The sequence below is a fragment of the Salmo trutta genome, chromosome 2 (assembly GCF_901001165.1).
Source record: "Salmo trutta chromosome 2, fSalTru1.1, whole genome shotgun sequence".
Taxonomy (NCBI): Eukaryota; Metazoa; Chordata; class Actinopteri; order Salmoniformes; family Salmonidae; genus Salmo; species Salmo trutta.
The window spans coordinates 41,810,907-41,823,610 of record NC_042958.1 but is presented as its reverse complement, the minus strand read 5'-3'; the positions used below and the strand labels follow the sequence as shown (position 1 = coordinate 41,823,610).

Sequence of the window (12,704 nt, the reverse complement as noted above, 5' to 3'; positions counted from 1 at the left end):
GTTATGGTTAATTAGAAAGCAATGTCACTAGAAAACAGCTTAAACGAATGCAGCTACTTTGTTGTTATTCTGGCTGCACTGTTTGACGTGACTAAATTAGCCGTAGTTGGCTAGCTAGCGAGTAAGGGATAAGAACGTTGACAGCCAGTATGGCAATAGAATATTTAGAATTAATGACTGGGTCGCGTCCATAGATACAGAATAAGAAGACTTAAAGACTGGATCGCATCTTTGGCAACCGAACCGATAAAAATCATGTTTTTAATGGAAATATGTAAATTATTATTTGAATATGTTGGTGAAACGTTGTGTAGAAGTGATAATGCCCTCGAAGCCGTTGTTTGGAGGAGATATTGGCACGGACCAGCCAGTCCCAGATACAGCTAAGACCAGGCCAGCCAGGTCTACCCAGATACAGGTCTACCCAGATACAGTTCTCCCCAGATACAGGTCTACCCAGATACAGGTCAACCCAGATACAGGTAAGACCAGGCCAGCCAGGTCAACCCAGATACAGGTCTACCCAGATACAGCTAAGACTAGACCAGCCAGGTCTACCCAGATACAGGTCTACCAAGATACAGTTCTACCCAGACACAGGTCTGCCCAGATACAGGTCTACCCAGATACAGTTAAGACTAGACTAGCCAGGTCTACCCAGATACAGGTCTACCCAGATACAAGTCTACCCAGATACAGCTAAGACCAGGCCAGCCAGGTCTACCCAGATACAGGTCTACCCAGATACAGGTCAACCCAGATACAGGTCAACCCAGATACAGCTAAGACCAGACCAGCCAGGTCTACCCAGATACAGGTCTACCCAGATACAGCTAAGACCAGACCAGCCAGGTCTACCCAGATACAGGTCTACCCAGATACAGCTAAGACTAGACCAGCCAGCTCTACCCAGATACAGGTCTACCCTGATACAGGTCTACCCAGATACAGGTCTACCCAGATACAGCTAAGACCAGACCAGCCAGGTCTACCCAGATACAGGTCTACCCAGATACTAGACAGGTCTACCCAGATACAGGTCTACCCAGATACAGGTCTACCCAGATATGAATAACTCTACTATTGAGAAGGAGAAACAGCAAAGGTGTGCAAGGCTAAATGGTTTTCAGTGAAGGATGGAAGGTGGTTATGTTTCTGAACCGTCATAATTCACCCTATAGTTTCCCATTGGGGAGTTTATTATTAGTGGGACAGACTGCACTGGCACAGCTTGTGTTCTGAGTCCCAAATGGCACCCTATTCCCTATGGGCCCTGGTCAGCAGTAGTGCGCTATAAAGGGAATAGGGTAGCCATTTGAGATTCACCCTGTAATGTAATGGTCCATGGTGCCGGTTGACAAGCTGTTCAACTAAGGAGTTTGTTGAGAGAGCAATGAACCTTCTCGGTGAAATGTCATCCACTTTTCTGGCAAAATTAACTGCAATTACTTACACAAGGCATGAAAATGTGCTGGTTCTGATGGAACTTAGAGGTTCTTGAGGCTGTGTGTGTGTGTGTGTGTGTGTGTGTGTGTGTGTGTGTGTGTGTGTGTGTGGATGGACTCTGTGTTAGATTAGTGTAAATTAGAATAGAATAGATACTTCATTCAGTCTAGTCAGTAATTGTTTCATCATGCGTGCCGTGGTTCCCATTGTATTGTATACCCAGGGATAAAGCCCAGAGGAAACAGTGGACTGTAACAGAGGTTGCATCCCAAATTAAACCCCATCCCTATTTAGTGCACTACTTTTGACCATGACCTATGGGAAAGAGGGTGCCACTTGGGACACACTCAGAGACTGGTCTGTTTCTGGTGTGTTTCCCAAACAGGTGATGATTGGTTTATTTGGTGCCTTAGTGACAGGGGAGGAGTGATTGTCCTCCCAGCCCTGGTGTGACTGTAAACACCTACATGACAGGCTTTACTGTGGCAAGAGGCCTACAGTCAACTGAGATGTCCAGTCATTGTAATAACATTGATACTTTTACTATTAGCCTGACAGAGAACCTCATTCAACTCTAACCTATAGACATCAGCTGCATTCCATATGCCATAGGAATGCAGATTTATCATTTTTAGCCTTTATTTAACTAGAACAAATTCCTATTTACAATAACAGCCTACTGGGGAACAGTGGGTTAACTGCCTTGTTCAGGGGCAGAACGACAGATTTTTACCTTGTCAGCTCAGGGATTTGATCCAGCAACCTTTCGGTAACTGGCCCAACGCACTAGGCTACTTGCCGCCCCAAATGCAGCAGTGTTTTTACAAGAATAGGATAGTGATTAGAGGTCTACCGCAGGCCTACTGTAGGGCGGCTGGTAGCCTAGTGGTTAGAGCGCTGGACTAGTAACCGATAGGTTGCAAGATTGAATCCCCGAGCTGACAAGGTAAAAATCCTAGGCTGTCATTATAGATAAGAATTTGTTCTTAACTGACTTGCCTAGTTAAATAAAAAATAAATATAAGGTATATTGTACATAACTTAGACAGCACCGAATTAGGTGTATTGATTTGATTAGTCATCATATATGGTGTTTGATGAAAAGGGTCCATTAAAAGACACGTCCATTGTTTAAGTGCACCAATATCTCATTTCCTCCTTGAAATTGGAGAGGGAAAAAAAATCAAATCAAAATGGCAGGCAGTCCCAACACACACGCACACACTGTCTAACTTAATATATAACTCAGATAACACAGACTGACTCATAGTGTTTGATGAAAAACGCTCATTAAATTAAATCCGTTTCAATGAATCAATCTTAATGCTTCCATATCTCCTTTAAAAAAAAATGTCCTCCTGAAAAATGATGCTTTCAGAATAACAATGTTTTGGTGCGAATGCAGCAGTTTGTTTGGTATAACTAGCCGGCAGCATCCTGCCTCTTTCTCCATAGCCTTCTCTGCTTATACTATTGCACTTGAATCGTGTTTTGAAGGCATTTTTTTCCGCTCCGACTCTGCGTACATCCCAAATTGCGCCCTATATAAGTGCATAGGGAGTAGGGTGCATTTGGGATGTAGCCTAGGAGTGGGACGGGCGAAGTGAGGGGAATACTTTGGTCCCATCCCAGTCTCCACTTTTAATACGCGCTCCTACACAACTCCGGGTGATGCAGACATAACTGGGAATCTAGACCGACTGGTCGGGAAGACACACGAGCACCACATACATGACCGACTATTTGGACTGTAATATCAATAAAGCGTGGAAGATTGAGGAAAATTGAAGAAAAACTTGGAATCTAATCTAAATATTTGTCCGTCTTTTTTCCAGGTAGGTTTACCATGGTTTTACGCAGTGGATGATTAGTTGAATTTACGTTATTTGACCTGGGACAGTGCGTCTGCTTCAGTCTCTATAGTGTGTCTCAAGTAGTTCTCTGGGCTGTACGGTTACTGCATATCATACGCATAATTTTTATAGAGGACATAATAAATGTATATTTCCTCAGAGATGTGCGGACTTGAAAAGTGAATATTGAACTTTAGACTTCCTAACTTTACTTTTCACGAGTTATTTCGTTTTGTTGTAGGCTAGATTTATAGACCCGTGTCCCGACAGACTTACAGCTGCAGCGCGAACAACCAGCACGGACTTGAACCAGTAGCCCTGAGCTATCCTGAGTGGCAGAGCTATCTATACCCACTCCGCTGCACGGGGTTTTTCCAGTTGGGAAGCGCAGTTTAGCGCACCCCTCCCCCTACAGTCTCAAATCCCAAATGAAGTTTGAAGCTGCTGAACCACGTAGATGAAAGTGTGACCATGCCCACTCACACACCTCCAGTGATGCTATAACTGAATATTTGGTTCTCCTTCCTATGTTAAATATTATCTTTGACAACATCTGTTCGTTGTCATCTAGTGTCTTAGAAAAAAAAGGTTCCCTAAAAGGTTCTTCAGCTGTCCCCATAGGAGAACCCTTTTATATTCTAGGGAGAACCCTTTTTGGTTCCACGTAGAACCCTTTGGGGTCCATGCAGATCCCTCTGTAGAAAACGTCCTACATGAATCTCAAATGGGATCTACCTGGAACCAAAAGGGTTCTACTTGGAACCAAAAGGGTTCTACCTGGAACCAAAACAGGTTCTTCAAAGGGTTCTCCTATGGGGACAGCCGAAGAACCCTTATAGGTCCTAGATAGATCCTTTTTCTGTCAATGGACTAGGAAAACTTGGATGAAGTTTTGAATTGACTGATCCTGTCATCACTTTTGGTGTTATAAACAGTCGGATATGATTCAGATTGCATGGTCTGTTTAATGATTCAGTCAGATATGATTCAGATTGCATGGTCTGTTTAATGATTCAGTCAGATATGATTCAGATTGCATGGTCTGTTTAATGATTCAGTCAGATATGATTCAGATTGCATGGTCTGTTTAATGATTCAGTCAGATATGATTCAGATTGCATGGTCTGTTTTATGATTCAGTCGGATATGATTCAGATTGCATGGTCTGTTTTATGATTCAGTCAGATATGATTCACATTGCATGTTCTGTTCTATGATTCAGTCAGATATGATTCAGATTGCATGGTCTGTTTTATGATTCGGTCGGATATGATTCAGATTGCATGGTCTGTTTTATGATTCAGTCAGATATGATTCACATTGCATGTTCTGTTCTATGATTCAGTCAGATATGATTCAGATTGCATGGTCTGTTTTATGATTCAGTCGGATATGATTCAGATTGCATGTTCTGTTTTATGATTCAGTCAGATATGATTCACATTGCATGTTCTGTTCTATGATTCAGTCAGATATGATTCAGATTGCATGGTCTGTTTTATGATTCAGTCAGATATGATTCAGACATTTGTGTGTCTGCACATGTTGATTATGAATCCCAGGTAGTCTAGACTCTAGAGACTCTATTTATCCATGCAGTCTGTCCAGCAATCGGTTGCCAGGTCTGACTTGCATTGAAGACGGAGCCAGTAAATATCTCTCCTCTGCCCTGTTGAGACTGAGGGAACGACTGTTTCTTTATTGAGAGCAGCACATGTAGCCTGGTCCTCGATCTGTTTGTACTGTCTTGCCAACTCCTATACTGCTATGATAATGACCATAGAAGTCCCCAAGACAACACAAACAGATCTGGGACCTGTCTACAGCACACAGGCTAAATTATTTTAAAGGTGGACTCAGCGATATGACATAGAAAGTAGAAACAGCATAGTGGGTCAATTTCCATAACAACTAAGAGCGCAGAAGCGCGAGGCTCATCTTCTCGGCTGTTTTGGTCCGGTGGCTACTACATGCACAGATACTGTGTGTGACTGACTGTGTGAAAGCTAAGTTTTGCATCTCACTCATCTCAATATCTCCGGTGCTGCTCGTGGCGACATCATTTCCCTGAGTCTACCTTCAAATACAACAGAGCAAAGCTGAGATATTAAACTCTCATCACCAGAACAGTGTTATTAAACTCTCATCACCAGAACAGAGCAGTGATATTAAACTCTCATCACCAGAACAGAACAGTGATATTAAACTCTCATCACCAGAACAGTGATATTAAACTCTCATCACCAGAACAGAGCAGTGATATTAAACTCTCATCACCAGAGCAGTGATATTAAACTCTCATCACCAGAACAGAGCAGTGATATTAAACTCTCATCACCAGAACAGAGCAGTGATATTAAACTCTCATCACCAGAACAGAGCAGTGATATTAAACTCTCATCACCAGAACAGAGCAGTGATATTAAACTCTAATCACCAGAACAGAGCAGTGATATTAAACTCTCATCACCAGAACAGAACAGTGATATTAAACTCTCATCACCAGAACAGAGCAGTGATATTAAACTCTAATCACCAGAACAGAGCAGTGATATTAAACTCTCATCACCAGAACAGAGCAGTGATATTAAACTCTCATCACCAGAACAGAACAGTGATATTAAACTCTCATCACCAGAACAGAACAATGATATTAAACTCTCATCACTAGAGAAGAACAGTGATATTAAACTCTCATCACTAGAGAAGAGCAGTGATATTAAACTCTCATCACTAGAGAAGAGCAGAGATATTAAACTCTCATCACCAGAACAGAGCAGTGATATTAAACTCTCATCACCAGAACAGTGATATTAAACTCTAATCACCAGAGCAGTGATATTAAACTCTCATCACCAGAACAGAGCAGTGATATTAAACTCTCATCACTAGAGAAGAGCAGAGATATTAAACTCTCATCACCAGAACAGTGATATTAAACTCTCATCACCAGAACAGATCAGTGATATTAAACTCTAATCACCAGAACAGAACAGTGATATTAAACTCTCATCACCAGAACAGAGCAGTGATATTAAACTCTCATCACCAGAACAGAGCAGTGATATTAAACTCTCATCACCAGAACAGAGCAGTGATTTTAAACTCTCATCACCAGAGCAGTGATTTTAAACTCTCATCATCAGAACAGAGCAGTGATATTAAACTCTCATTACCAGAACAGTGATATTAAACTCTCATCACCAGAGCAGTGATTTTAAACTCTCAACACCAGAACAGTGATATTAAACTCTAATCACCAGAACAGTGATATTAAACTCTCATTACCAGAACAGAACAGTGATATTAAACTCTCATCACCAGAACAGATCAGTGATATTAAACTCTCATCACTAGAGAAGAGCAGAGATATTAAACTCTCATCACCAGAACAGTGATATTAAACTCTCATCACCAGAACAGATCAGTGATATTAAACTCTAATCACCAGAACAGAACAGTGATATTAAACTCTCATCACCAGAACAGAGCAGTGATATTAAACTCTCATCACCAGAACAGAGCAGTGATATTAAACTCTCATCACCAGAACAGAGCAGTGATTTTAAACTCTCATCACCAGAGCAGTGATTTTAAACTCTCATCATCAGAACAGAGCAGTGATATTAAACTCTCATTACCAGAACAGAGCAGTGATATTAAACTCTCATCACCAGAACAGAGCAGTGATTTTAAACTCTCATCATCAGAACAGAGCAGTGATTTTAAACTCTCATCATCAGAACAGAGCAGTGATATTAAACTCTCATTACCAGAACAGTGATATTAAACTCTCATCACCAGAGCAGTGATTTTAAACTCTCAACACCAGAACAGTGATATTAAACTCTAATCACCAGAACAGTGATATTAAACTCTCATTACCAGAACAGAACAGTGATATTAAACTCTCATCACCAGAACAGTGATATTAAACTCTAATCACCAGAACAGTGATATTAAACTCTCATTACCAGAACAGAACAGTGATATTAAACTCTCATCACCAGAACAGAACAGTGATATTAAACTCTCATCACCAGAACAGAACAGTGATATTAAACTCTCATCACCAGAACAGTGATATTAAACTCTAATCACCAGAGCAGTGATATTAAACTCTCATTACCAGAACAGAGCAGTGATATTAAACTCTCATTACCAGAACAGAGCAGTGATATTAAACTCTCATTACCAGAACAGAGCAGTGATATTAAACTCTCATCACCAGAACAGAGCAGTGATATTAAACTCTCATCACCAGAACAGAGCAGTGATATTAAACTCTCATCACCAGAACAGAGCAGTGATATTAAACTCTCATCACCAGAACAGAGCAGTGATATTAAACTCTCATCACCAGAACAGAGCAGTGATATTAAACTCTCATCACCAGAACAGTTCTATTAAACTCTCAGCACCAGAGCAGTGATATTAAATCCACCAGACTTAATCAGGAATTGACCTTGTAGAGACATGTTGTTGATGTTTCCTGCTCCTCAGATCCCTGCTCTTTGTTGTGTTTTCGGTGACACCACATGGCAGATACATGCCAACATACCTGCCAACACTTCCAGGTCCTTCCAATCCATCCACAGGATTCATGCTTTGTAGTTAGTCTTTTAAATATCTTCTATTGAATCAGTTTTCAAAACTTTATTGTGTTTATAGTCCCATGTTGATCAGTGACATGCGGTGAGGTCAGTGGCTGGGTATGCACTGCTAAGCCAGATTTACTCACAAATAAACTTTGATGAAGCCCCAGTTCACCATACATCAGATAGCTCCAACAACCACACTGACATAGGCTATTAACTGAAATTGACAAACAAAACCCCAAAAATTGTAAATGCCAATGTAGCCAAGATACACAAGAGAGCCTCCGATGGCGGCTTATTTAATATCATCCGACATAACGACACACTGCTCAACTCAACCCAGCCATAGACCGATGTAGTATCCACAGTCACAACTGACAGGTGGCCACCAAACAACACCATCAGCCTCATGGCCACCAAACAACACCAGTAGCCTCATGGCCACCAAACACCACCATCAGCCACATGGCCACCAAACACCACCATCAGCCTCATGGCCACCAAAACACCACCATCAGCCTCATGGCCACCAAACACCACCACCAGCCTCATGGCCACCAAACACCACCACCAGCCTCATGGCCACCAAACAACACCATGAGCCTCATGGCCACCAAACAACACCATGAGCCTCATGGCCACCAAACAACACCATGAGCCTCATGGCCACCAAACAACACCATGAGCCTCATGGCCACCAAACAACACCATCAGCCTCATGGTCACCAAACAACACCATCAGCCTCATGGCCACCAAACACCACCATCAGCCTCATGGCCACCAAACACCACCATCAGCCGCATGGTCACCAAACAACACCATCAGCCTCATGGTCACCAAACACCACCATCAGACTCATGGTCACCAAACACCACCATCAGCCTCATGGCCACCAAACAACACCATGAGCCTCATGGCCACCAAACAACACCATGAGCCTCATGGCCACCAAACACCACCATCAGCCTCATGGCCACCAAACACCACCATCAGCTTCATGGTCACCAAACAATACCATCAGCCTCATGGCCACCAAACACCACCATCAGCCTCATGGTCACCAAACAACACCATCAGCCTCATTTCTGCAGAAATGTTTTGGTACCCTTCACCCGGTTTAGTGCCACGACGCAATCCTGTCTCAGAGCTCGATGGACAATTCCTTCGACATTGTGGCTTGGTTTTTGCTCTGACATGCACTGTCAACTGTGGGACCTTATATAGACAGGTGTGTGCCTTTCCAAATCATGTCCAATCAATTGAATTTACCACCGGTGGACTCCAATCAAGTTGTAGAAACATCTCAAGGATGATCAATGGAAACAGGATGCACCTGAGCTCAATTTCATGTCTCATAGCAAAGGGTCTGAATACTTATGTTTTTTATTATTAATACATTTGCAAAAATGTAAAAACATATGTTTTCACTTTGTTATTATGGAGTATTGTGTTTAGATTGCTGAGAATTTTTGTTTATTTAATCCATTTTAGAATAAAGCTGTAACGTAACAAAATGTGGAAAAAGTCAAGGGGTCTAAATACTTTCCGAAGGCAATTTATATACTGAACAAAATATAAACGCAACATGTAAAGTGTTGGTCCCATGTTTCATGAGCTGAAATAAATGATCGCAAAATGTTCCATAGGCACCAAAAGCTTATTTCTCTCAGAATTCGTGTACACATTTGTTTATATTCCTGTTAGTGAGCATTTCTCCTTGGCCAAGATAATCCATCCACCTGACAGGTGTGGCATATCAAGAAGCTGATTAAACAGCATGATCATTACACAGGTGCACCTTGTGCTCGGGACATAAAATGCCACTCTATAATGTCCAGTTTTGTCACACAACACAATGCCACAGATGTCTCAGGTTTTGAGGAAGCGTAATATTGGCATGCTGACTGTAGGAATGCCCACCAGTGCTTTTGCCAGAGAATTTTATGTTAATCTCGCTACCATAAGCCGCCTCCAATGTTGTTTTAGAGAAATTGCAGTATGTCCAACCGGCCTCACAACCGCAGACCACATGTAACCACAGCAGCCCAGGACCTCCACATCCGTTTTCTTCACCTGCTGGATCGTCTGAGACCAGCCACACAAACAGCTGATGAAACGGATGAGAAATGATGTCTGTAATAAAGACCTTTTGTCGGGAGAAACTCATTCATGATTGGCTGGGCCTGGCTCCCCAGTGGGTGGGCCAATGCCCTCCCAGGCCCACCATTGGTTGCACCCCGGCCCAGTCATGAAACCCATAGAATAAAGCCTAATTTATTTATTTTAATTGATTGACTGATTTCCTTATATGAACTTTAACTCAGTTAACATTTTGAAACTGTTTATATTTTTGTTCAGTATAACACCTTAGATCTCAGTAAGTTGTTAGGTTGAGACTTTCCTTTTAACTCAGCTATCCATTCTGTCTATTTTTAAGCACTTTTTGGTTTCATTTTCTTTAGTAATAATTTATATTTTAGAATAAAACCCCTGCCTGTACCCTATCTCAGTGTTTCTAGTTTGCCTCCCCAGCAAGGCAAGTAGAAAAGGTGATCTTGTAGATTGTTGCATGGGGCAGAAATGGCTTACAATGGCTTACTGTGCTACGTTTTTACAGTAGCCAACTGCTTTACAATACGCCTATTTCTGAATTTGTTCTACATATGTACTGTATAAGGATAATACAACTGTAAAACTGACATATTTATCAACATGCTCACAACCTGCCGTTGGATACACGTTTTTTTATTTTTCATTAAATGTAAAGTTTTAGTCAAATACGGATATTTACCATCTACCAGATGTGGGACCAAATCACTATTATTCGAGTCACAAGCAAGTCACAAGGTCTGAGTCTCGAGTCAAGTCCAAGTAGAACGGGTTGAGTCTCAAGTCAAGTCCCAAGTAGAACAGATCGAGACTTGAGTCAAGTCCTAAGTAGTACGGGTCGAGTCTCGAGAAAAGTCCGATTCTACGCACCCAGTCCTGTAGCTGTACAGCAAATCAGCAATCTGTTTACTAGCTTACCCCAACCTGTGTTGATTGACTGTTTGTTGGTCCAATCATAGGGCAGAGTATGCGTTTCATTAGTCAATCTGTTGCACATTTTTTTTTTTTAAATGTTGCAAATTTGATGCTACGGCTAGTGTCTCTGGCAACGTAGGGATTAATCCACAGAGACTCTGTCACAAAACGAGTGACAAAACATGACAAAACCTAGCCACATCATTTCAAGTCATATCAGTCTCAAGTCAAAGACGAGTCACGAGTCTCGAGGTTCCAAGTCTCAAGTTATTTTATTTTCTGTCAAGTCGAGTCTCAGGTCATCAAATTTGTGACTCGAGTCAGACTCGAGTCCAAGTCATGCGGCTGGAGTCCACACCTCTGCTATCTACAATTTTTCCTAACCGGCACTTCATTGTGTATCTGATATTTTTTGCTATTGGATTAAATCATTTTATATTAAATAATAATAGTTAAACTGACTAAATGGCTATCATTATCTGATATATTGGTGACTAAATTAAATGTTCTCATGGTATTTCACAGAAAACTTTGACTTTGCTTGAATGCCTCAGGGGTGAATGCACAATCACTAGTTCTGAACAGAAGATAGGGGTCATTACAAGTGTTATCGGTTTTGAGTTTTGTACTTAGAGTTTTGAAAATATGACACTTACATCTGAAAAATTTGCCAAAGTGATTGACAAAAACAGAATTGCAATTGATTACTTCAGTGAAAGCAATGAAAGCAGCAATCTGTGGTTCCTTTCCTGTGTTTTGTATTGCAGTCACTACCTATTGTACAGGCTTAGTACCTTTACAGCTGCATGTAGGTCTCACAGGTCCACACAAGTGGGACAGGAGTGAGTGTGTGTGTGTCCGACTGATGCAGCTGCCTGTCACACCATGTGCTTGGCTGTAGGACAGGCCAAGACAGCCAATACATATCCTCTATTGTATCTTATCTTACAGGCAGACACCTTCCGCACACAGTCAGTCAGACACCCAACACCTTGTCCTACTTACTGAATCAGTACCAACTAGGAGTTGACTTGTCCTACTTTCTGTATCAGTACCAACTAGGAGTTGACTTGTCCTACTTTCTGTATCAGTACCAACTAGGAGTTGACTTGTCCTACTTTCTGTATCAGTACCAACTAGGAGTTGACTTGTCCTACTTTCTGTATCAGTACCAACTAGGAGTTGACTTGTCCTACTTTCTGTATCAGTACCAACTAGGAGTTGACTTGTCCTACTTTCTGTATCAGTACCAACTAGGAGTTGACTTGTCCTACTTACTGAATCAGTACCAACTAGGAGTTGACTTGTCCTACTTTCTGTATCAGCACCAACTAGGAGTTGATTTGTCCTACTTTCTGTATCAGTACCAACTAGGAGTTGACTTGTCCTACTTTCTGTATCAGTACCAACTAGGAGTTGACTTGTCCTACTTTCTGTATCAGTACCAACTAGGAGGTGACTTGTCCTACTTTCTGTATCAGTACCAACTAGGAGTTGACTTGTCCTACTTACTGTATCAGTACCAACTAGGAGCTGACTTGACTTATAGCTGAATAGCTGAACAGCTGAATAGTTGAATAGCTGAATAGCAGAAGAGCTTAATAGCTGAACAGCTGAATAGCTGAACAGCTGAACAGCTGAATAGCTGAATAGTTGAACAGCTGAACAGCTGAATAGCTGAACAGCTGAACAGCTGAATAGTTGAACAGCTGAATAGTTGAATAGCTGAATAGTTGAACAGCTGAATAGCTGAACAGCTGAATAGTTGAACAGCTGAATAGC

At 41.6% G+C, this 12,704-nt stretch overlaps 1 protein-coding gene across 1 annotated transcript in view; it reads left to right on the top strand.

The window, feature by feature from the left end:
* Positions 1 to 3,030: 3,030 nt before the first annotated feature.
* The window catches only part of vit (vitrin), a gene marked incomplete in the record, with an annotated part of 88,944 nt that continues 79,270 nt past the window's right edge, over positions 3,031 to 12,704 (top strand). Inside the window, 1 exon segment of the mRNA XM_029702161.1 lies at positions 3,031 to 3,281.